Source organism: Pseudorasbora parva, chromosome 16, assembly GCF_024679245.1.
Source record: "Pseudorasbora parva isolate DD20220531a chromosome 16, ASM2467924v1, whole genome shotgun sequence".
NCBI classification, from domain to species: Eukaryota; Metazoa; Chordata; class Actinopteri; order Cypriniformes; family Gobionidae; genus Pseudorasbora; species Pseudorasbora parva.
Genome location: NC_090187.1, coordinates 8,918,438 through 8,942,608, shown reverse-complemented (window position 1 = coordinate 8,942,608; position 24,171 = coordinate 8,918,438). Strand labels below are relative to the sequence as shown.

Here is a 24,171-nt window from a genome sequence, read left to right as displayed (position 1 = left end):
TGAAAATATTTTGTGCAAAAATGAATCTGGTATTTTTGACAGCCCTATTATTTTACTGTACAAAAGGCGTTTGTTTTGACATAAGTAATATAAGGACAATGTGTATAGTCTAGGTTGTGGGTTCAAATACTGCAAGGGATGATTCATGAGCTATCACTACTGTTCCCTTGAGAAAGACACTTATGCTGCCTTCAAGTCCTCCGGGGAAGTTCCAACTTATGAGTTTAGAAAACGCATTAACTCAATATAAAATTGCAGCCTTATAATTATACTCAAGCCATATAAACAACTTACTGGGCAAGTTCATATTTCGTTCTCTGTTTTTTTTTTTTTTTTTTTTACTTTCCAACAATATTTTTTTTAGATCTAGTAGAACAAAATTAAGAAAGGAAAATAGTGAATAATTAAGGCTATACATTATACGTTAATCAGTGTTTTATCATGCTTGTGCTACCAGAGTGATGGGAAATGTAGTCTTGTTATACAGTCTCATAAAGCAGCTAACTGAGTTACATTATTAAGCAAACGTTGTTGGTTTTCATCAACAACAAAAAAAGTACATAAAATGCATAAAAGCTAAAATATGCCATCAACATTTTTTACAGCAATCAATTACACCATTAAATTTTAATTGACATGAAAAAGACAAGCGTTATAAGCTAATCTGTTTTAGAAATAAAACTCTTTACATTCGATTTTCATGAAAACGCATCCCAGAGAACGATCTACTCGGTAACCATCTGTTAATTACCCCTAGGTTCATTTCTCACCGGAGTTGTCCTTTAAAACAGAGTGGCAAGGCGTAAGGTGGGAATATTCCCCTAAGAAATGGGACACCACGACACGTCATCATACCCCATTACTTTTATCAGTGTTCTGTAACATTTAACCAGTATGAACAGCAGTGAAGCACATAGTCTATATTTAACAGAAATCAGGCACGACTACGCTTAACAAATTACTCACTACCAGCGTTGTTTTGGGGTGTATTTGGATTTAATACAACCTTTTTTTTAGTTAACCGTTCCATTCTGTGCTGATGATCCGGCCAGTACAGTACAGATACGGCTTAGTTTTCTACTGTGGTAAAGCGATAACAGAGCTCTTTGCAATGTCATACAAACAAATCAGTTGTTGCCTTGGTAACACAAGAGTTTACGGTTTACAGACATTATGTGATGTAAATATCGACTGCGTTATGAAGGATAACCAGATATTTCTTTGAACTGTATTATTCATTTGTGTTCACGTCACTCAAATAAAGTGTTTAGCAAGCTACGGAGAAACTGGCAGCCAGGCAAAACATAAGTGATCGATCCCAAGTGGCAAAATCACTACATGCATTCTAGCAGCGCGGTAGTCTGTGTAAGCAGTGACATTCCTCATACCCCTTTGTTCAATGTGTGGTCCTGAAAAATCTTCGGTTGAAGGCCCTAACATATCTGGCCCTTACCCATACCACTCCAGCCAAAAGAGAATCAAAATACCCCTTCACAGGAAGGAGTTAGGGGAAAGGGAAGTGTTGAGGGGTAGAAATGGGATTGGGCCTTAGAGCGTGTTCAATCAAGGCATTCTTCTGATCAATATTTTCAAATCGTACTGGAGCCTAGCCTCTCTAATCGAATCATCTGCATATCCCATCTCGTCAAACCTCTGACATAACTTATTGCTACATAACAGAAGGGACGGGGACAGTTGATACAGGTAAATGAGGTTTACTGAACAACCAGATGATTTGACGACAGTGCAGGCGAGCGAGTTTCGAATTGGCGAGAGACTGATGAGGATACTTGTATGATACAGTCTTTGTACTTGCAGATGCAGCAGGCTGGAGACAGGAATGCAGGAGACCCTGGAGGATTCACACAAGATGAGGGAACATAAAGGAGACTTGGAGAAACTCTAGAGCCAGGTAAGCAGATCGAGGTAGTACTTAAGGGGAGCATGACTGGAGGAATACTGAGTGTGTGAGTGCTTTTTTTTTATAGAGGGAATGCACGTGACGTCACCGTCAGCTGGAGCAACTTCGATTACGCCCCGCTGAGTGGCAAAAAGACTGAGAGGCAGCACTGGGTTACAGCGTGAATGCAGCGAAAACACCCCCCCCCCCCCCCCCCAAAAAAAAAAAATATATATATATATATGCTTTAGAACAAATATATACTATTGTATATTATAACTGTAACTACATAGCACATCATGTTATATTAATATAACTATATAAATTATACAGTATGACATGCATCTGAATACCTAAGCAAACTAACTCTGGAACTTGAGCTGCTCCAGAGCAGTTCATTTCAGAGAGTGAGTTGCACATACCCTGAAAGTTACCTCCGTTTTGGAACCAAAAGTTGAGGTTATCCACTTACTTAAACTAGCCCAGATATGTCACATTACCTGCTTTCTGGTATACCCCCTGTATCATGAGTTTGTTTGGGGCTATGTACTACACTCATACCATTGTTTGGACAAGTATTATACTGATACCATGTTTTTGGACATAAATCTAGCTTTACCATATACCACACTATGTTTTTCATCCTGTTACTGGGAATGTGCCATATTAAAACAATTGTTTTTGAGGGTTTTTAAGACTATGTTTTTGGTACATTTAGATCTGTGGTATTGTTGTAAGTAACATGTAAATGCTATGCTTTATGCATATGCATATTATTCAATATCATGGAATATATCAAAGAATCATTGTAGTACCATCTTAAACCATCAGACCACAGAACAGCCACAGTACTTTTTTTGTAAGGATAAAGGCTCTTCATGAAATTATGCACGAACGACTCTCCACCCCCTGTTCGACATCCGCTATGCGATGGCTAAATCAGGCAAATGTTTTTGTGTAGGAACAGAATTAGACAACAGAGATAGAGAAGAGATGAAGGACCTGTGAGCGCAGAGTTCACGCATAGCCTAGTCATTTGCAGTGGCTTGGGAGTTAGCTATCTAAGCTCTGGCTCTATTATTTATGCTCTGTGCTGCATGCATAATAAATCCCAGTGTGTACAGGCTGCAACATCCTCCCTGTCTCGAGCTGGTCTCTGCCCAGGTGTCAGCAGCACACCAGCCTCATATCTACAGTCTGTGTATAGGCAGATGCTTTATAGAACCGTTAAAGGTCTCCAGTACAACCTGCATCTTTGCCAGGACAAAAAACACATTTCTTATACATCACAGTCTGTTGGCATATTGACCAGAAAAAGTGTCACAAGAGGGAGGACATCAGATCCAAAGGGAGGGAATGAATTTGCAACGAGACTAGCATTGAATTCAGTGTAAACAACACAAGTAAAAGTCTAAGTCAAATGCATATAATGATAGAATAAATAGTAAGCTAAAAATGATAACATCCAAATTAACTCATTTTAATCATCAAAAATATTATTTAATATCGCTGAATCACCCTACATACATTAATATACCATCAAAATGACAGTATAAGGGCTAAATCGGGTAGAAATAGCCCTTTAAAGTAACAAAGTGCAGGTTACCTATATATATATATATATATATATATATATATATATATATATATATATATATATATATATATATATATATATATATATATATATATATATATATATATATATATATATATATATATATATATATATATATATATATATATATATATATATATATATATATATATTTGGGATTATATGGTTTTTTTGGTATTTATTGTGCTAACGATATCAATGACGATATAAATCTAGTACCATTTCCCATGTTTTTGGCTACAAGTGAGAGCTGCACGCATTCTTGAGAGCCTCAGAAAAACATACAAAGGTTTGAAGTAAAGCGTATACGTCATCAAATAGTATCCTATAAAAAACAAATTTCATAAAATAATAAAAACGTACTAAAAAAGGGGAAAAAAAACAAAACAAAAAAACACCAACCTTTTCAGAAATGGAAAAATAGCAGATATACTTTTCTTCTGTAAAAGTATGCAAATGTGATGAAAACATCACATAATACAAACAATAATAATTAAAATCAATGACAAGTTTGAAATGTAAACAGATTCTGTATTTATTCATATTCTCATGGTGTAAACAGTGGCAGAAATAGTGCAAACAGCAAAAGTAATATTCCAAACCACGTCTTCAGATTACCAACAAAAAAAAAAGCATATATATATATACTGATAAGATAATAATATTACATATTATAAAACCAATATCAATATAAACAGCACTAATGATTGATAAGCTGCTGCATTCATGAATATTAATCAGATTGTCTGTGTTCGCTCTTGATTTGCTGAAATCAAAACAGGCACAGAAGCACCAGCTAAGCACCAGCCAATTACATTTCTTCTTGTTCATAAAGGCTGACTAATTCCAAACGAACACCTTTATTTTAGAAAAAAATAAAAACAAAGAATATGGTTTGCATTTAGCATTTCAATTCTCTCTCTTTGAGTGTGTGTGAAACACAGAGCCCTCTCAGTCGGCGCGCTCACACTAGTGTTTGTTGTGCATCAAATACAATGCATTCATTGAGATGAACTGAAATAGAATACTTTATGGGTTGCTTGACAAAGAGCAGATCTCTCAAGCACTCCAAGTTCTCAGCAAGTGAAAATATATCTGTTTAGGTTACAGATTGTAGAGGTAACTCCTCGTTTAGCGATAAACTCCTCCGCAGCTTCCGTCATAGTTATTTCCGCTCTGCACCTGAGCTGCGACTGGCTCACGTCATCACCAGGCTTTTACGTAATCGCGGGAAGACTAATTCTTATAGTGGGGAGATTTTTTTACTGGTGTATCACAAACTATAAGATATCGCCTATCCCTATTCTAGTGCAAAAATCCTTCAGAGTGTAGAAATTTTCCCCATGCAGAAACTAGGAACTTTGGGGTTCTACTCTGTGTGTTTCGACCACAGGAACTAGGGTCTAAATGAAGTTCTGGGTGAATATTTCCCCCTCAAAACAGCCCTGCTAACTAGATAGTACTTTTCATAGTTCAGGAACTTTTAAGGGTGGGACTTGGGCGCTGAACATGCTTAACAAGCTGATTTGTTTAGCTCACGCAACATTTTATTTCAACCGGCATTTTTAAAAGTCTAGCGAGGTTCTTTCTGCGTTCAGTAAATATCAGTCTTGCTCTTTCTGTCTGATGGCGTGCGTTCGTCTCAGCCATCTCGCGGTCAATGTCTGTAATAGATGATAATAACATTAATCTAGCTTTACAAGCTTTCAGAATCGCTTTAGTATCAGTGCTCTTCAGTAAACTAATACGTAACCAGCAAAAGCAGCACAGCTTGGATCTCCTCCATACTTGTTATTGTTGGAGACATGTCACGCAAAAATGATTACTGACAACTAGATTACTGATCACAAATTGTTCCAGTTAATGTCGGTGGAAACGGGGCTTTACTGAAATACTACTGTAAATCAGCTGTGGACGGCACTATTACCTAAAACTGTGCCTATTAATGGTGTTTGTCTGTCGTTTGTCTGAGTAAAGATAAAAGTTGGCAAAACAAATTTCGCTCCATCATTAATGTTACATCAGTCACTCACATTAGTGCTCGGCTTACGTATGCACTGTTATTGATACAGTTCCCCCATGTGCACTGTAATAAATTGGAAATGTACATACAGGTTTGTTGATGGACACAAACTTGTTAATGATGATGGTGAGGAATTACAGTTGAAACATCTCATAATGTACCTCAAACTGAGCATCACTGAGAAACGCCCTGCTCAAGTGCATGTAGACCTGTTGTCGATGACCTCCAAAACTAAATTTAGGAAGCTTAAAAAAAGCACAAAATGGGCACTTTAAGAGTGTTGATATGACTCCAGACCTTACGTCTGTGGGGTTTCTTCACCGATTTTTTACTTTTACTTTTTGAAACAATTTTCACTCAGAAATTGCCAGTACATTTCACAAGTGATTACAAAGATACCGCAAGTAACTGGTGCAAGTAAGTGAAATTTTGAAGATATATTGAAATACTGTAGTAATAATACTGTAAAATCTCACTAGTTGTCTTTGTTTTATTTTGACATTGAAAAACAATAAGTAAGAAACCAAAAGAAACAGAAAGAAAATAGTATGTCTGATCACTAAAAGTAACAACACAGTTCTTGTGATGCCTCGTCATGCCCGGCTCAAATCAAACAGCTTTTCCGGGTGCTTGTAAAGGCATTATCAGGGAAATGTAGGCTACTTTCTGTAAAAGGTCATCGTATATTAGGAATACTTTAGCTGTGTTGCTGTGTCATGAGAGTAAGTAACTAAGCAGCAGTATAGCACAAACACGAGCACCTCTCTTATTATAAGCCCACCCAATGTTTCTGCACCCGGCGCATTTTTTGACAAAACGCAAGATTGCATAAACAACAAAATGTCATTTTACATCTACATTCAGAACAAACCCTCAACATTGTAGAGATGAGACCCTCGTTCAGTTCATTCTGTTAAGTGCAAAACTGTATTCGATCAGTTTGGTAGTCAGCTGTGTTTTTAGTGCATCTGTGCTGATAACAATGGAGTATCTTTATGTAAAGCAGTACTTGATACACTCTAACATTCTGTCCTCCGGGTGTCTCTCGGCTGACTGTGGGCCTTCGAGATTAAAGAGCGCTCCCCCGCACAAAACACTCCCACTCCCACTCGGCCTACATGCTCTCTGGCTCGCTTCCGTCTCCTCGACACCTCTAGTCACCAGTCATTCCCTTTGAATTATTTACAGATCTGTGTAGCCTGGACACGTTTTGTGCAAATGGGGATCATTCTCTGACAGAGGAACACAAATGTGAAAAAGTGAAAATGTGAAATTGACATGTAAAGGCCAAGTATGGTTAGTCTGGTCTTACCAGATTCTCATACATTTCATTTGCATAGAGAGTCTGGACACTCTCTATTGACAAGCGTTTACTTCCATGAAGACTACCCGCCTCAACTACTCTGTTAATGTTTAAAACTACTGGATCTGCCCAGAGCCACACTGGATCTGCCATAAATAATCGCTAACGTTTGGTCGTGACCAAGCGGCAACCTCCCCCAGTTTCTCTTGAAGCCAATATAGAAGTAATTTAAACTGCAATTCCTCGACTGGCCACTAGGGACAGGCTCCCGGAGGAAGCAGAATCTCATTGAGCCCCATAATATAATTCCCAAATTTTGCCCTTCATGACAACTGTAAGGGGGGTGATTTTTTTTATAATTCATTCATTTACATTATATAAAGCCTTATAGTTCTACATAATTAAGGCCGTGGTTACTTTGAGTGCCAGGTGGATAGCCATTTATTCATCATCTATAGTCATTGCGTCACATATGCTTAAGATGGCAACGGCCAGCTCGTCTCTACTTTATGCTTCAGAACGGCTTATCAGAATCCTATGGGTGACGTCAGGTACACTACATCCATTTTTTTTTTACAGTCTAAGGTCGTGACGTATGTTTCTCATATGGAATAAAAATAAATGTGAATGCCACCTCAGTGAGAAAACCAAAAACTTGTGCATTCGGATGGTGATTTATTCACGGTGGAGGGAAGATTGTGCAGAGTTTTGTGCATTTAGAGAAATACAATTCTAGAAATGCATCCAAATTACAGTGAAGCGCAACCGTTCGCAGATCTGCAGTGGTCAAAAGGGATATAAACAGTGAATTTTGAAGTCATCAATTCTTGAAAACTCAGAGATGTGGATTCAGACAGCAATTACACTACCACACGACCTTGGTGTTTGTCAAAAGCAGTAGGTAATTCGGCTGGGGATTTTTTGCGAGTGGTGGGAGACAGACAGCAATAAAATCACTGACTAGCCCCTGTAACTTAAAAGATGACAATACCTTCTGACCCCATGAGAAACAATTACCGTCTGAATAGGGATTCAGCCAATTCCTTCACTAATGGAGCAAACTGGAAAATCAAACTTTTCCCGAATTCACCCTGTGGGGAGGAGGGCCACAACATGGCCACCAACAAACAAACCCCAGCAAAGATTGTTCAGCCCCACTTTATATTAGGTGGCCTTACGTACTGTGCACTTACATCCAAAAATAAGTACATTGTACTCACTGTGTTTAAATTGTATTGCAAAACTCTTGCTGATATTTAGCTGGGATATGGGTAAAGTTAGGGACAGATGTGGTGGTATGGGTAAGTTTAAGGATAGTGTTAGGTGTAAGGGAAGTGCCAACTGTGTAATTACAAATTTAACTACAGAAATGAATTACAGACGTAATTACATGCAGGTATTTTTTATTTTTTTTAATAAGTGCACTGTATCAAATGATTAATTAAATTTTTAGTATATAGTAGTTAAGGCCACCTAATATAAAGTGGGTCCGATTGTTCTTGCTCCGGCTTTAACTTATGGATATTTGGCAACCATGCCACAACGGAATGAATGGCTTCGCTCACATCCTTTCTACGTTGCTGTCATTACTGAACTACAACTCAACTAGTGCACAACTCTGTTCACTGATTGGACTGGTACAATTTGTTTGAAGAAAACCTAAGAATACACCATAGTCCCAGACGGAGTACTGAAGGAAAATGAAAATTGAGTGGACGTACGTAGGAGGACAGAGCCAGGCTAACCCAATCCATTTAACCCATCCACATTAGAGTAGTGTGTAGTGAACACACACATACATACACAGTTTCTTTAACTATTAGTCCATGACTATCCCCTGACACTCTGACTTTACAATAATACTATTTGCATGGATTCAATGTGACGTTTTTGTAGCTAGATGAAAAAGTCATGTCTGACATGAAGGCATTACAAATCAATATGAATTATCACTGGGGAAGTGATGGCAGCAGGAAGCACTGTGGGATGACGACAAGCTGGCGGTGCTAATGTTGTCCTCTGGGCAATGTTCTGCTGGGAAACCATGGGTACAGCCATTCATGTGGACATGGATTTGACACATGCCACTTTCCTAAACATTACTGCAGACCAGGAACACCCTTCCATGACAATGGCGTTCTCTGGTGGAAGTGGCCTCTTTCAGCAGAATAATGCACCCTGCCACACTGCACACATTCAGGAATGGTTTGAGGAACATGACGAAGAGATCAAGGAGTTGCCCTGGCCTTCAAATTCTTCAGAACTCAATCCAATTGAGCATCTGTAGGAAGTGCTGGACCAGCAAGTTCAGTCCAAGACGGCTCCACCTCACCTTCAAGGATCTGCTGCTAATGTCTTGATGCCAGATACCACAGTACACCTTCAGTGGTCTTGTAAAGTCCATGAATCTGCATGTCAACACTGTTTTGGCAGAACCCAGAGGACAAACATCATATTAAGCAGGAGGTCAGAAGGTTTTGGCTCATCGATAAATAAAGTAATACCAAAAAATTCACACACAGTTTATACAAACAATAAAACTACATAAAAAATCCCTTCTATAGTGTCAATTTGTTGTGCTAAGCTTCGTGCACACCAGGATGATTATCGTGAGCCCTTTTTTTCGAGGAGTATTTGAGTTCATACCCAAGTGATGCGCAGAGTGAACGTGCAAGTTAAAGGTGGGGTAAGTGTTATTTCAAAACCGTTTTACAAAAAAAAAAAAATTGTAGCCATTGGTGTATACTAATGATGGTGAGAAGAGAGCGCTCAGTGCACGTCATTATTCTAAACACACGACACACATGTCCACATGTGTGTCGGTGGAGAACTGGAGAACGGTGGAGAACATTAGCCGAGAACTAATATATGCTGGCTTTTGCTTGAATATGCTCATGTGTCATGTTCGCTTGTTTGTCTATTTGCAATCGTATTATCGCTCACTTCAGCGATGATAAAGACCCGTTCATTTCCACACCGTACGGAGCGTCTAAATCTTCTAACTGTCTGTTTCAAGCATCAGCTCACAAAATGTGTCCGACAAGTAAGATACTATACCCTAATATATATTTGTTTCCTCTTTTTATGATCTATATAACCCTTCTGTTGTCGACTGTCGTGCTTGTGTACATTCAAGTTGTTCATGAGGTTTGTGTTTTTGTGATGGAAGGGGTGACTTTTTCATTGAATATTTGACCTGGATTAGTAACACACAGATTCTGCCATAGTTGTTGCCTGGGTTACGTATGTGTGGGGCAGAGCTATCAAAATAGGACCGAGACCCTTTTGGGGGTAGGTGTGTGTTGGTTTTGGTGATTTGAAATAACAAAAACGGTTAGCAGAAAGCACTTACCACACCTTTCACTCCCTGACAGTAGATGTTGCTTATTGATCTGCAATTCCTCTCTACAGCAACTCCCTCTTATGGAGATTTTTTGTAGTTGGCGTTTGTCATAAAGTTCTTTGTTCAGACACTAAAACGACCAGCAGCTCTACATTCATCTTGCCTTGTTGCATTTTTTCTTTATCTACTTCCTCTTTGTCGTCTTCTTCTTAAGTATTAATATGTGCTCGGCAAGAAGGTTTTTTTCTTAAACACGATTGAGTTGTGTTTTACTGTAACTTCTGCAGCTCCAGGCACATGAATAAATGCGGTAATTTCCTTGGTCGGCCAGTTTGTAACACAGCGTGTCAAACCAAAAAAACAAACCTGAGGTTTTTATTTATTTTTTATTTTTTATTTTTTATAAAACTAGGCTTTTACACCTGCCGTTTTGCGCATCGGCACATCCTTTGGCACCTTTTGTTTAAGTATTAAACGCCGCCGATAAGCGCACACGATAATCATCCTGGTGTACACGAGACTTAGTGAATCAAGGCATAATGATAACTTTTTCAGTCGCATTTTGTCCCCCAAAATTAATGGCATTTATATACATAGTGACACACAAATGTTACATTTTTGGGATGTTATTTTATACATCTTGTTAATAGGTCTATTTGTTGCATCCTTCTTCTGGTAATTTTGGCAACATATTGTACCTCACTGCTGCATTACTCTCTCACCATCTGTGTTCATATATATCTTGCCCTTTCTCTGACAATACAAGCCATCACCCAGCACAATGAATTCAGTCTCTCTGTGTATATGCCAGCCCTCAGGCACAATGCTTTTTACTGCTCTACAATACTTTTTACTGCTAGTGTAACTACATTTCATAACTGCTTCAGCAATTTCGCAGAGTTTTACAATCGCAGAACATTTTAAAGGAGATATTTGGTGATACAATTATGAGAAGAGAAATCTTTCCTTTCGACCACAGAAGCAGTTGACCTGGTAAAATCAAAACGGTCAGACTACTGTGGCTCTGTCATGCCAATCACCATGCGAGTTTTATGTGAATTTGAATCCGTGTCAATACATTTATGCGTCATCTGTATATCTAGGTAAACGTTCAGTATATTTATAACTCAGATGAAGTGTCTGTGCAGTGTAAAACAGCCCCACTAAATTAAACTACATCTCTTATGCTCGATGCCATGTACGCCAGTCAGTCATACTGAATAATTATCATAAACATAAAAAGTAACAAAAACCCCTTTACAGTCCATTTGACCCAATTCAACTTAAATTTGGAATTTAGTTGCTGCCTTAATGGTTTAATCAAATTGGCTGTAACTTTAAATGTGAAGGTAAAATTGGCTAAGATATTTTGATGAGTTAATGTCATCAGAAAAATGTTGCCATGACTTATTGATTATATTATTTACAGTGTGTTAGATTATAACACCATTTGGGCACATTGTTATATGATACAAAAAGGTATACTTTAAATAAAAGCATGTTTATTCATGGTACTACTCATGGTATTATGTTATAGCTCCATCAACCACAGTAACAGAATTTCAGGCCTTTAACACAGTTTTGGAAGATGAGACAGTTTGATATTTCACACAATTTAGAAATTATCAAGTGGCTGGAAAAGGCTTTTGTTCCTCAGGAAGAGAGGAAACAGTAATCTGCGAAGTCTCCTGTCAGCAGAGTTGGTCTCCAGTGGGAAATAAAACACTCTTTGGAATTATACATTAATCATAGGTAAGGCAGAGCTGGAGGACAGGACCGGTGATTTCTCTCCTGAAATGTTTTAGAAAAACTATGAAGTAATTTGTTGGACAAAAGCACCAAACAACTTCCTAGTTTCACCCCTTAAAGTTAACAGACAAGTTTCTTAACAAAACGTTCTTTAGTCCTATTCGGACGGGCTTAGTTTAACCTGGAGAGATGGGGGTAAAGTAATTATCACAAGAGGTTCTCTGTGATTTTAGTCCAGTCCGAATGTGCCAGCTCGGTAATCATTACGGACAATGTCAGTAAAGATTACTGAGACTTTTACCTTCTGTAAAAAGTTCCTGAAAAATGAACTCGGGTAATACTAATCCCGTTCGAATAGACCGCTGTAAAAATGTATGGTAAAATTCCTTCATTTCCTGTTTAAAAGTTTTTTTTTTTTTTTTTTTTTTTTTTTAAGCGTGTTGCGAACATGGGGGTGCTTGAAGCATTCGGTTCCATTGTAGGTGGTGGGACAACTCTGTGGCATCCTCCAGTATTTGCCATATTATGAGATTTTCCACACTTATAAGAGGCACAACACTTATTTTAGCTATAGGAAAGTGGGAAAGTGTTACCAATCAGAATCGTTAGACTGGACCAAACTGCTTTATAAAACATGTATATATGTATATGTACACAAATGCGCCAGTCTGAACTCATTATATATATATATAGTGTTGTGTGTTTACAGCAACCTTTAAGGAGTGTGTAAAGCGAGTTACTCCTCCCACTTCTGCTAGTTTTACTGAGATGTCTTATCCCGTGCGAACTGGCCATTAATATTACTGACGTCCTGAGGTAAAATGACTTTACCCTCATCTCCCATGTTAAACTAATCCCCCAATGTTAAACTAGTCCAAATAGGGCTTTAAAGAGACAGTTCACAGAAACTATATATATACTTAACTAGTATAGACTATATACTATAACTATAGCATATACTTAACTAGTATATACCATATACTATAACTATATACTAGATACTGTACATTGTTTCAGTACTTATCTTCCTAGTCTGTACGTAACTTTTAGTTTCTTTCTAAAAATCTCAATGTGCCCTGTTTGGTCAGTGTGTTGTGATTGGTCAACTGCTTCAAGCGTGTTTCAGAATTGTCATGCACTTACCAGAACTGTAAATGTCAAAACACTTCTAAAGCAACTCAACCAGGCCTTTTTATGCCTTGGGCATGAATTATTTAAATAAGAGATATTGTGATGTGTACATTCCAGTAAGACAACTCAAGGCATTTCAGAGAGTTCAGAAACAGTGTGCACTGATAGAGATAAGCTTTAGTAAACTTTGTGCTTTGCAACTTTGCCGACTCTTTTCAAACTCAAACCACAACACCTGTTTGACGTTGTTTCTTTTAAAAATCATATTGCTTCCGAAGACTTACAGTAATGTAGTTTATGTGGTTAAAAAAAAACAAGTTCCAATTTGATTGCTAATTGTTTCCTGTTCTATTACAGTGAAGAAATAATATCATACAGGTTTGGAACAAACATGAGCTTAAATTTTTGGTTTAACTCTTTCTTTAAAACAAATAGGCATGAAAGACTGCACACTTCATAGTGTTCTTTTGTCTCTCCATAATTAAAGAAAAATAAGTGTGTTTGGGAGGGGGCAGCTTAGGATGAGGATGTGGGAAACCATTGCTGTTTTACTTTCATATCTTTCTCATACAGTTTGCTGGCTATGTGACACAGAGATGACCAACCATCAAAAGCATCCTTTCAAATTAAACAAAGTCCTCAATAACAAGCGCCATTTTTTCAAGCGAGAAAAACCTAGCCTGAGGCGTCAGATTTCCTGCCTAGTGAATGCCTTTGAGAGTTTAATCAACCGTTCGTTCTCTCACTATTAAACAGGGAGTGCTCATGGCAGTACACAATTTCACAGATAGGCTATGACATGTTTGAGTGCACATCATGGAGCCTTTGTATATGTCTAACAGTTGAAAAGCAATTATAGTAAAGTGCCGCGGTTCACTCTCTTCTATTGTTCAGCTCAGTTTGAGCAGGTACAGCCTGTTCAGGTATCACCTCAAACAAGGTCTCTCCACTGGCCCACACTGCAATTATAATGAGTATACTGTGGTGTGGTATCTGAGAACAGGAAGAAAATCAGGCCCTGACAGTTTATGTGGGGACAATGACAAGGGTTTGGCAAATAAGCACTTTAAATTGGGAAGAGCTGTACCAAAGAACCCAAAGCTCATACCTAACTGAAAGTCAAACACAGTTATGGAGAGTGATTTCAGGCCTAAATGGCTTGACAGTGCTGACAAAACAGCAGGTTTTGTTCACAATATGTGTTTGAGTAAAATGTTCTGTTGATAGCTCAATGCAAACAAACATTATAATGTTTTGGAATTGTGGTAGCCATCGTTTCTACCAAGTGTTGTGAATGCAAGACCTGTCATTTTGAGCAATCGATACAATCCAGATTTTAGTAAATCCTTGTCTCAAACTGTGCTTCAACCTATTCTTTCTGTAGTTTACTTGAGAATCGTTTTGACTAATTCAGTAAGTCGTTGACTCGCTTTGACCAATTTAATTAGTTAGTTGCACAATAATCGTTTTGACCAACTCAGTGAGTTGTTAACTCACACAGCTTTTAAAGGGATAGTTCAACCAAAAATTAAGCCATCCTAGCTGTATATGACATCCTAGCTTAATCTTTCAGATGAATTTAATTAGAGTTATATAAAAAAAAACTCTGATTAAACCAATCATTATAATGGCAGTGAATAGCAGCCCAAAATATGAAAGAAAAGTGGTAACACCTAAGAATAATGGTCCCTTATTAATAGATAACTATGCAGGAAGTAATGCAGGACTAATGCGTAGCACTTCATTAACACTTCAGCTACTACTATTAACTAATATAGAAACAAGCTGAACTAATCAGTAAATAATATTAAATTCAGGACTAAAATAGTTCCTTATTAGGTAATTAATAGTTACTGAATGAGAATGGCGTCACTAATAACAAGGAAAAATTATAAATAATTACTAATTAATTACTAATCACAACATTAACATGTCTGAGATGTGAGAAATTGTCTTTTTTTACTCTTAATGTGGTCATAAAATTCATCACTAATTACTTAAGTGTTACCTAGTCATTATGCAGGAACTTCTAGTGATCTGGACCATTATTTTAAAGTGGAAAACATTGTTAAATCACTATTCAGAGTAAAAAAATACATTTTTTAAGAACTACTAAAGTAATAAAATGCATCACTAATTACGCGAGTAAATAAATGCCTTCTGAAGCAAATCAATGGGTTTTTGTACAAGTAAGACAGGTATACATATTTAACACGTTATAAAGAAAAATATTTTAAGGACCGCCTTCTGTATTTAACTTACGAAGGGTAGCGCCTCGCTCAGTACAAAAGGCTTATGGCGCACTTGTCATCTTTATAACTGACATTTAATTTATAACATGTTACATAAGGATATTTTCCTTACAAAAACTCATCAATTTGCTTCAAAGGGCCGTTATTAATCTCCTGTGGATTATTATATGCACTTTTTTGGCAGCCATTCACTGCCATTATAATGATTGGAAGAGCCACGACATATTTTAAGATAAATGACTGTATTCATCTGAAATAAGAATGTCATATACACCTAGGATGGCTTGAGGGTAAGTAAATCATGTGGTAATTTTCATTTTGGGTGAACTATCCCTTTAACTCAAAAAACATTTTTACAAAATAAACAGGAGCGCTGTTTCCGTGATTCAAGAGCAAAAACTCAAGTTCAAACTGCTTTGCCAAATTCAGTGAGTGAATTTTTAACTGAATTGTTAAGAGGATGAGTCAAGAAGCGCTTCCATTGATTCAGTCAATGACTTCGACTGATTCAGCAAGTTATTTCTGAGACAATGATCTGACTGCCAACTCCTCATTTCTATTCAAGCAGATTTGCAAACAAATCATTCAACCAGATTTGCAAACGCACTTGACTTTTTATTCATAATGTATCATTATCACAAGCCATTTGTGTATTTTCAATGGTGTTATTTTCTTCTGTCTGTGCCCACAAACGTAGTACAGGGGTCTAATACAAAGTATTAAAGTATCTAGTACAAAGTATCTAAATCCCAAAATATTTCTACAGAAAAATAACATAGATGTCTATCAGTACTATACAGTAGGCTGTTATTTATTCTGCACAGAAAATAAAAGTGTGTTTTAGATGTAGGAAGGAATAATTACTGCTGCCCACACACTTTTTATTACTTTTATATGCTTTCATAATATTAATCTCTAAAACTTGTGAGGCTGTTTTTGGATCAGCTGTGAGATTACACTGAGATGTATATTAGCAACTGCAAATATACACAGTGAACAAAAGTAGAGTTTTAAATAGTACCAGCTGAGAGGTACTGTAGTGTGTGTGTGAAGAGGATATTGTATCTATCTGTCTGCAGTGCTGTGCAGCTTGTCTAAGGCAGCTTGTAGTCTCAGTATGGGGTGACGGTGAGTGTTTTATGATTTAGCAGCTTGATAATGTCAGAGAAATCAGTCATCTGAGAGGCACTCTGTGATCCGTCTGCCTCACCGGGAAAACAGCAGCCCTACGTACCCCCCATGAGCTTTTCAGCATTACAATTCAACGACAACCTGAAGAGTGCGGGTTATACACGGAGAGGAGACATCTCGCTGACAATTACTGCATCCCCCCAGTGTGCGAAGGAAGTAGCGCATACCTCATTTATGTGACGGCTCGGTTCCGGCTCCCCTGTCGTCTCCTGTGTGACCCCTAAACCGGTGGAGTGTGACGATCTGGAGAAGATGGTGCACTGACTGCATCCTCTCGAATGAGACAGATCCTGTGACCCCGATCTGACCCAATCAGACACCTTCATCTGTTCCTACTGAACCACGAATGCACTCTTAAACACACCTCTGTAACCAAGTTCTACACTAACTTTATAACATCTTCAGTTTGATGAATCTAATAATTTAATGAGCTGGTGGAAGGCTGGGGGAGGCGGATGTGTCATAGCAGTAAATGTATTTTTAATTAACTCAACCAGGTGCCCACTGACTAAGTCAAGGTATACACCAGCTCCAACTAGACACATGCTGTTGGAGTCTGGACATGTTTAGTCTACACTGTCATAATAGCTAAGGATCCACTTTAATCACCCACAAACCATGCAAAACTAACCTAGCAACCACCTTAATATGATTTTAGCTGAATTTCAAGCAGCGGTTAAGGTGTTCGGTGTCAAAACACTGTGTCTTCTTGTGACCCACAAACAAATGTCCTTCAAATGACCCAAACAGCAGCAAAATAATTTGTTTCTGAAGTTACAACAAATGGATTCATACACCACAAATCAAGAGGAACCTTGACAGATCCTATTTTATTTGTAAAGGTCTCTTTCATAATGCGGCTTTCTCATTCTCTTGTGAAAATATATATTTCTCCCAGTGACAACCGCATCCATCAGTTGTCAGGCTGACGGAAGGCTGGGAGTTTGGGAAGTGCTGAGACGTTTCAATGATCCCTGTTCAATTTCCGTCTGGTCGGGGTCTCCGTCAACTCTAACTGAACATAGACATGATTCATTGGTGAGATGTCTAGGTCACTTTCAATGTTAGACAAGACTCCAACAAACAGGCCTTGTCTGTTAGGCTCTGACAACTCAAATCAGGTCCCAAATGCCTTGCTGGTTAGTGGGGGTCTGAGGAAGGTCTAGTTGTTGGACAAGCAAAACCCAGCTAGTAAAGCTGGTTGAGGAATTCTTGCAGATGTCGACATCAGCATCCAAAATCACAACATAGCATATCACTGGTCTTTACTATGAGGTAAGAATGATGACTGTTGAGTGCCAGCAGAGCTCAGTTGGGTTTGCACAAGATAAAAAGGAACTATTGTGATTTTTATTCAACTTTCTTTAGAGTGTAATAGGGCTGAACGATATTCTGTTTTAAAGGGTTACTTCACTGCTTTTTCATATTAAACTATGTTATTCCCTTAACTAAAACGAGTTGACACATCCCTCTCTCGTCTCAGTGCGTGCACTTAATCTCTCTGACGCGCGGTGACGATCTGATAGCATTTAGCTTAGCCCACTAAGCCCAGTTCATTCACTATGGAACCAAACAGAGATCAAGTTAGAAGTACCAAACACCTCCATCTTTTCCCTATTTAAATACAGTTACACAAATAGTTGAACGATCAAGTATGGTGACAAAATAAAACGTGGTACTTCTCTAATCGTATTAAAAAGGAGAACTATAATGTATGGCGGATTAGCACTTCTGAGAGTACTTCGGCTCGGCGCAGTAAAAAGTCCCGGCCGAAACATCTTTCCTCACACCTCCCCCTCACTCTCTCATTTCTGTCAATAGGGAGATGTGAGGGAAGATGTTTCGGCCGGGACTTTTTACTGCGCCGAGCCGAAGTACTCTCAGAAGTGCTATTGCGCCACAAATTATAGTTCTCCTTTTTAATCCGATTAAAAATGCGCCACGTTTTATTCTGTCGCCATACTTGATCATTCAACTACTCGTGTAACTGTATTTAAATAGGGGAAACGTGGAGGTGTTTGGTACTTCTAACTTGATCTCTGTTTGGTACCATAGTGAATGAACTGGGCTTAGGGAGCTAAGCTAAATGCTATCAGATCGTCACTGCGTGTCAGACAGATTAAGTGTACGCACTGAGACGAGAGCGGTATGTATCATCTCGTTTAAGTTAAGGGAATAACATAGTTTAATATGAAAAGGCAGTGAAGTATCCCTTTAACATCAACATCGCGATGTGCCCGTGAGCGATAGTCACATCGCCTGAATATGCGATGTGAAGGGTAGTAGCCCAAGGTGCATTAAGAGAATGGTAGCACACAGTAAACACACAGAGTTTGTTGCTGGAGTGACATGCATGTTCCTCATGCCTGCACAGTGATTGGTTCGCTGTGCCACTGTTCACCGCTCACGGCCAAACATTCACTGCTAAAATGCGCGACGAAGAGGATCCGAAGAGGAAAAAAAAAAAAAAGGTTTGTACCAGAAATCATCTTTTTGGGACTATTTTGGCTACATAAAGGAGGATGTTGAACAAAAAGAGGTACTTTACATGGAGTGTCTTGTGGCCACAAAATAAGAAAACACCACCAATTTGTCTGATCAAAACGGCACCACAAAGATCTTTACGGCGAATACGTAGCAGGGCTCGACATTAACACTTGTCCGGGACTTGTGGGTGTTTAGAAGGGACAAGTGAAAAATAACTAGCGAATCACCAAAATGCAAGAATATTTGTGCATTAATTTAGTGTAAGTGGCGATCGATTGTGGATAATATATAATGAACTGATGATAATAAGCGCTGTTGGCGCTCGTGCAGCCTCTTGATGAGAAATCACAACACTAGAGCGTTTTCCTGAATACCATCACGACTAAAAATGACACTGATTTCATATGACAGTTCCATAAACAACTAATTAGCATTCACTTAGTCACTTACATTTTAGATGCAATATTTAGTGTTGTTGTTCTATTTCAGCAGTGAAAATCGTTCACAGCAGACCGATAACACGTCTTACTCATAGCAACAAGTGTGAACGATTCAGCGTTTGAATGAATCGTTTGAATGAACGAATCAGTGACTCACTCATTAAGACGGCCACCTGCTGCCACCTACTGGAGGTTTAGTTTCATATTTGCACATACTTTCCAACATTTCTTTTTGTCACTTGTAATGAAGCTTGCTTATTAGTGAAATTATTAATATCACGGAATGGTAGTTATTGACTTTAGCCTGGATTGATGGCTCTCATTATCGCAATATATTTCGTTGGGAAAAAAAAATTTGCAATGTAATTTTTTTCCAATATCGTGCAGCCCTAGTGTGTAAGGTTCCTGTTTAAAGGTGGTGTAAGTGTTATTTCAAAACTGCTTTACAAAATGGAATCCAGCCCTAAACAAAAAACTCCCTAAGTACCTAAACAAACTTGTATCCAATCAGCAGTAAGAGGCGTGTCTATTAATGACGGGGAGAAGAGAGCGCTCAGTGCACGTCATTATTTAAAAGGCACGACACACAGGACGGACATTAGCTGAGCGACGACAGAATAAAAGAGAGATTGAAGATAAAAGAAAAAATGTCTGCGGAACAAAAGAAGGCTTACGATCAGGCAAAAAGTTCATTTTCCAATGCTGGAGAGAACTCAAGGAGCACGAAGGCCTGAAATCGGACGCAGAGGTTGCTTTATTTCTTCTTGATAGGCTAGTAAATTCTTAGTGTGGTGTGACAGGCAGCGGGGCGAGGGACCGCGAGAGCGGGCCGGTGATTAACGTTCATGAGTGCCAGCTGCGTGGCACACCGGTCTCGTCTCGCGGCCATGTGACGGGAGCATATAAGGAGGAGCAAGAGCTGCGGAAGACGAGAGAGGACCAGGCCTGGAATTTTATGTTATGTTTTGTTTATGTGTTTGTGGGCAGTCGTCCGTGAGGGGCTGCCCACGTTTTATTTTGTGTGTGTTTGCGGGCAGTCGTCCGTGAGGGGCTGTCCGCGGTTTTACTTTCGTTTTGTTTATTTTATTTTGAGTTAATAAATGTTTGTGAAACGTTCGCCGGTTCCCGCCTCCTTCCTTCCCATGAACGAACTTCATTACTTTGGTGCCGAAAACCCGGGAGGAAGGAGGGACGCGCTGTCGGAGAGCCCTCGCTGCTGAGGGGGATCGCGGTGCTGAGGAGTTCGGGCAGCGCGGATGAAGAAAGACCGCGAGTGACTGCCCGAGGCGGTGGTGCTGGAGCGAGTGAAGACCGGTGGGACGGAGAGCTCGCTGCCGTGCCCCTGGGTCGAGGTGGGGTGGCGGCCGTCCTGGAGGGAGCGGAGGAGTTGCCGCCGTTCGCCGTGGGCCGGAGCCTGCTGCCATCCGCCGGAACGGGGAGGAGCAGGGAACCCGGAGCTCGCTGCCGACTGCCCTCAATAGGAGGAGCCACCGCCGGCCGCCAGGGGGCGGAGGAGGATCGGGCCGTCCACCGGGCGTCCAGCACCATCGCATAGCACCGCGAGGAAGAGCCTCTCGGCTGGTGAGGACCGAGCGGCAGTGTGTCGGGGAACCGGACCAGAATTTTTTTTTTTTTTTCTCTTTTTCTTTTTTCCCTCTCTCCCCTCTCTCGTCCGCGGGCTCCGTGGGCTCCTCGTGCTCCCGTCTACATTTCTCTCGCCTCTCTGTCCTTACCCCCAGGTGCCGCGGCCGCCGTGATCGGCCCCCCCGGGAGAGGGGGGGGGGGGGGGGGGGGGAGTAGAGCGCAGTCTCGGGAGTGCCCCCCGGCCTGCGAGGGGCGATGGGGGTATGTGGTGTGACAGGCAGCGGGGCGAGGGACCGCGAGAGCGGGCCGGTGATTAACGTTCATGAGTGCCAGCTGCGTGGCACACCGGTCTCGTCTCGCGGCCATGTGACGGGAGCATATAAGGAGGAGCAAGAGCTGCGGAAGACGAGAGAGGACCAGGCCTGGAATTTTATGTTATGTTTTGTTTATGTGTTTGTGGGCAGTCGTCCGTGAGGGGCTGCCCACGTTTTATTTTGTGTGTGTTTGCGGGCAGTCGTCCGTGAGGGGCTGTCCGCGGTTTTACTTTCGTTTTGTTTATTTTATTTTGAGTTAATAAATGTTTGTGAAACGTTCGCCGGTTCCCGCCTCCTTCCTTCCCATGAACGAACTTCATTACACTTAGTTTTTTGTTTTGTTTCACAGAACTATTATATTGGCTTTTGCTTGACACAAGAGCATATTCATGTTCACTTGTTTGTCCATTTGCAATCGTATCGTTCAAGGCAGCGATGATAAAGACCCATTCATTACCACCCCGTAAATCCTGGAGTGTCTAAACCTCCTCACTGTCTGTTTCAAGCGTCAGCTTACAAAATGTATCCGACAACTAAGATACTACACTCCTAATATATGTTTGTTTCCTTTTTTCATTATCTATATGACCCTCTAATCTTGTCATAATTGTGATACGTTTGTTAGTTGGACTGTTGTGCTTGTGCTATCGAGTTGTTCATGATAACTGTTTGTGTTTTTTGTGATGGAAGGGGTGACTTTTAAATTGAGCATACGATCTGGATTACCATAGAAACACACAGACAATGATTATGGTGGAATCTGTGTTACTATGGTAATGTTCAATGAAAAAGTCATCCCTTCCATCCCAAAAACACGAACAGTTCTCATGAACAACCGTTGTTGATATTTCAATTCACCAAAACAAACACAAACCTGATTTTGATAGCTCCGCTCTCGTTTTGGTGATTTGAAATATCAATAATGGTTACCAGAAAGCACTTTCCCTACCTTTAAGCATGACAATGTTTGCAAAGTTACAAAGGAAAAGAGCTATTCTCTATATCAGTAAAAGCTGATCTATACTTCTCCATCAAACCTACGCCATAGGCTGTGTGTAGCCTGACATGCATATTTAATCATATTTAAGCATATTTCATCTGACCAATAAAAGAAAAGTGTTTTTAATACAAAAAAGGTCAACCTTCAAATAATTATGTTCAGTTATGCACTCAATACTTGCTCAGAAATCCTTTTGCAGAAAGGACTACTTCAATGCGGCGTGGCATGGAGGCGATCAGCCTGTGGCACTGCTGAGGTGTTATGGAGCCCAGGATGCTTCGATAGCGGCCTTAAGCTCATCCAGAGTGTTGGGTCTTGCGTCTCTCAACTTTCTCTTCACAATATCCCACAGATTCTCTATGGGGTTCAGGTCAGGAGAGTGGGCAGGCCAATTGAGCACAGTAATACCATGGTCAGTAAACCATTTACCAGTGGTTTTGGCACTGTGAGCAGGTGCCAGGTCGTGCTGAAAAATGAAATCTTCATCTCCATAAAGCTTTTCAGCAGATGGAAGCATGAAGTGCTCCAAAATCTCCTGAGAGCTAGCTGCATTGACCCTGCCCTTGATAAAACACAGTGGACCAACACCAGCAGCTGACATGGCACCCCAGACCATCACTGACTGTGGGTACTTGACACTGGACTTCAGGCATTTTGGCATTTCCTTCTCCCCAGTCTTCCTCCAGACTCTGGCACCTTGATTTCTGAATGACGTGCAAAATTTGCTTTCATCCGAAAAAAGTACTTAGGACCAATGAGCAACAGTCCAGTGCTGCTTCTCTGTAGCCCAAAGTGGCTTGATCTGGGGAATGCGGCACCTGTAGCCCATTGGCTCTGGATGTTTCTACTCCAGACTCAGTCCACTGCTTCCGCAGGTCCCCCAAGGTCTGGAATCGGTCATTCTCCACAATCTTCCTCAGGGTCCAGTCACCTCTGCTCGTTGTGCAGCGTTTTTTGCCACACTTTTTCCTTCCCACAGACTTCCCACTGAGGTGCCTTGATACAGCTCTCTGGGAACAGCTTATTCGTTCAGAAATTTCTTTCTGTGTCTTACCCTCTCGCTTGAGGGTGCCAATGATGGCCTTCTGGACAGGGTCGGGTCGGCAGTCTTACCCATGATTGCGGTTTTGAGTAATGAACCAGGCTGGGAGTTTTTAAAAGCCTCAGGAATCTTTTGCAGGTGTTTAGAGTTAATTAGTTGATTCAGATGATTAGGTTAATAGCTCGTTTAGAGAAGCTTTTCATGATATGCTATTTTTTTTAGATTGTATGCCAAAATCAATCTAAATTTTATTGTTTTAATCATCAGTATTATAACAATAAAAGACCTGAAATATTTCAGTTGGTGTGCAATGAATCTAAAATATATGAAATTTTAATTTTTATCATTACATTATAGAAAATAATGAACTTTTTTATCACATATGCCAATTTTTTTGAGAAGGACCTGTATATGTGGACCGCAAGAGTGTTTTTAATAATAGCATGCATTTTTTTTTAACATTCAAGCATACAAATCTATTCTAGTCCTTTTACACGTAAGTTTACAATATTCTGGATGACATTCCAGAGTGAGTTTTTCTAGGCGACCATTATTTAGAATGTATCATTGTTAATTATAGCATGAAATATCTGATATTCCAATTGTAAAATATGGTCAAGTGAAACGTGTTTTTTATTTTTATTTTTATTTTTTATACCTTTATAACGTTTGCATTAGTTGAGCTATATGCATGATGGGCGTCGCCATTTTAGTTTGTGCCAGAGTTCAGAGAATCAGACCTATTGGAATTACAACACATGAATTCATCCACTTCTCTTGAAATACATGAAAGT

General features: G+C 39.7%; 1 protein-coding gene across 6 annotated transcripts in view; it reads right to left on the bottom strand.

The window, feature by feature from the left end:
* The window catches only part of cntn5 (contactin 5), a 427,504-nt gene that overhangs the window by 195,529 nt on the left and 207,804 nt on the right, over nucleotides 1–24,171 (bottom strand). The gene's annotated exons all lie outside the window — the stretch shown is intronic.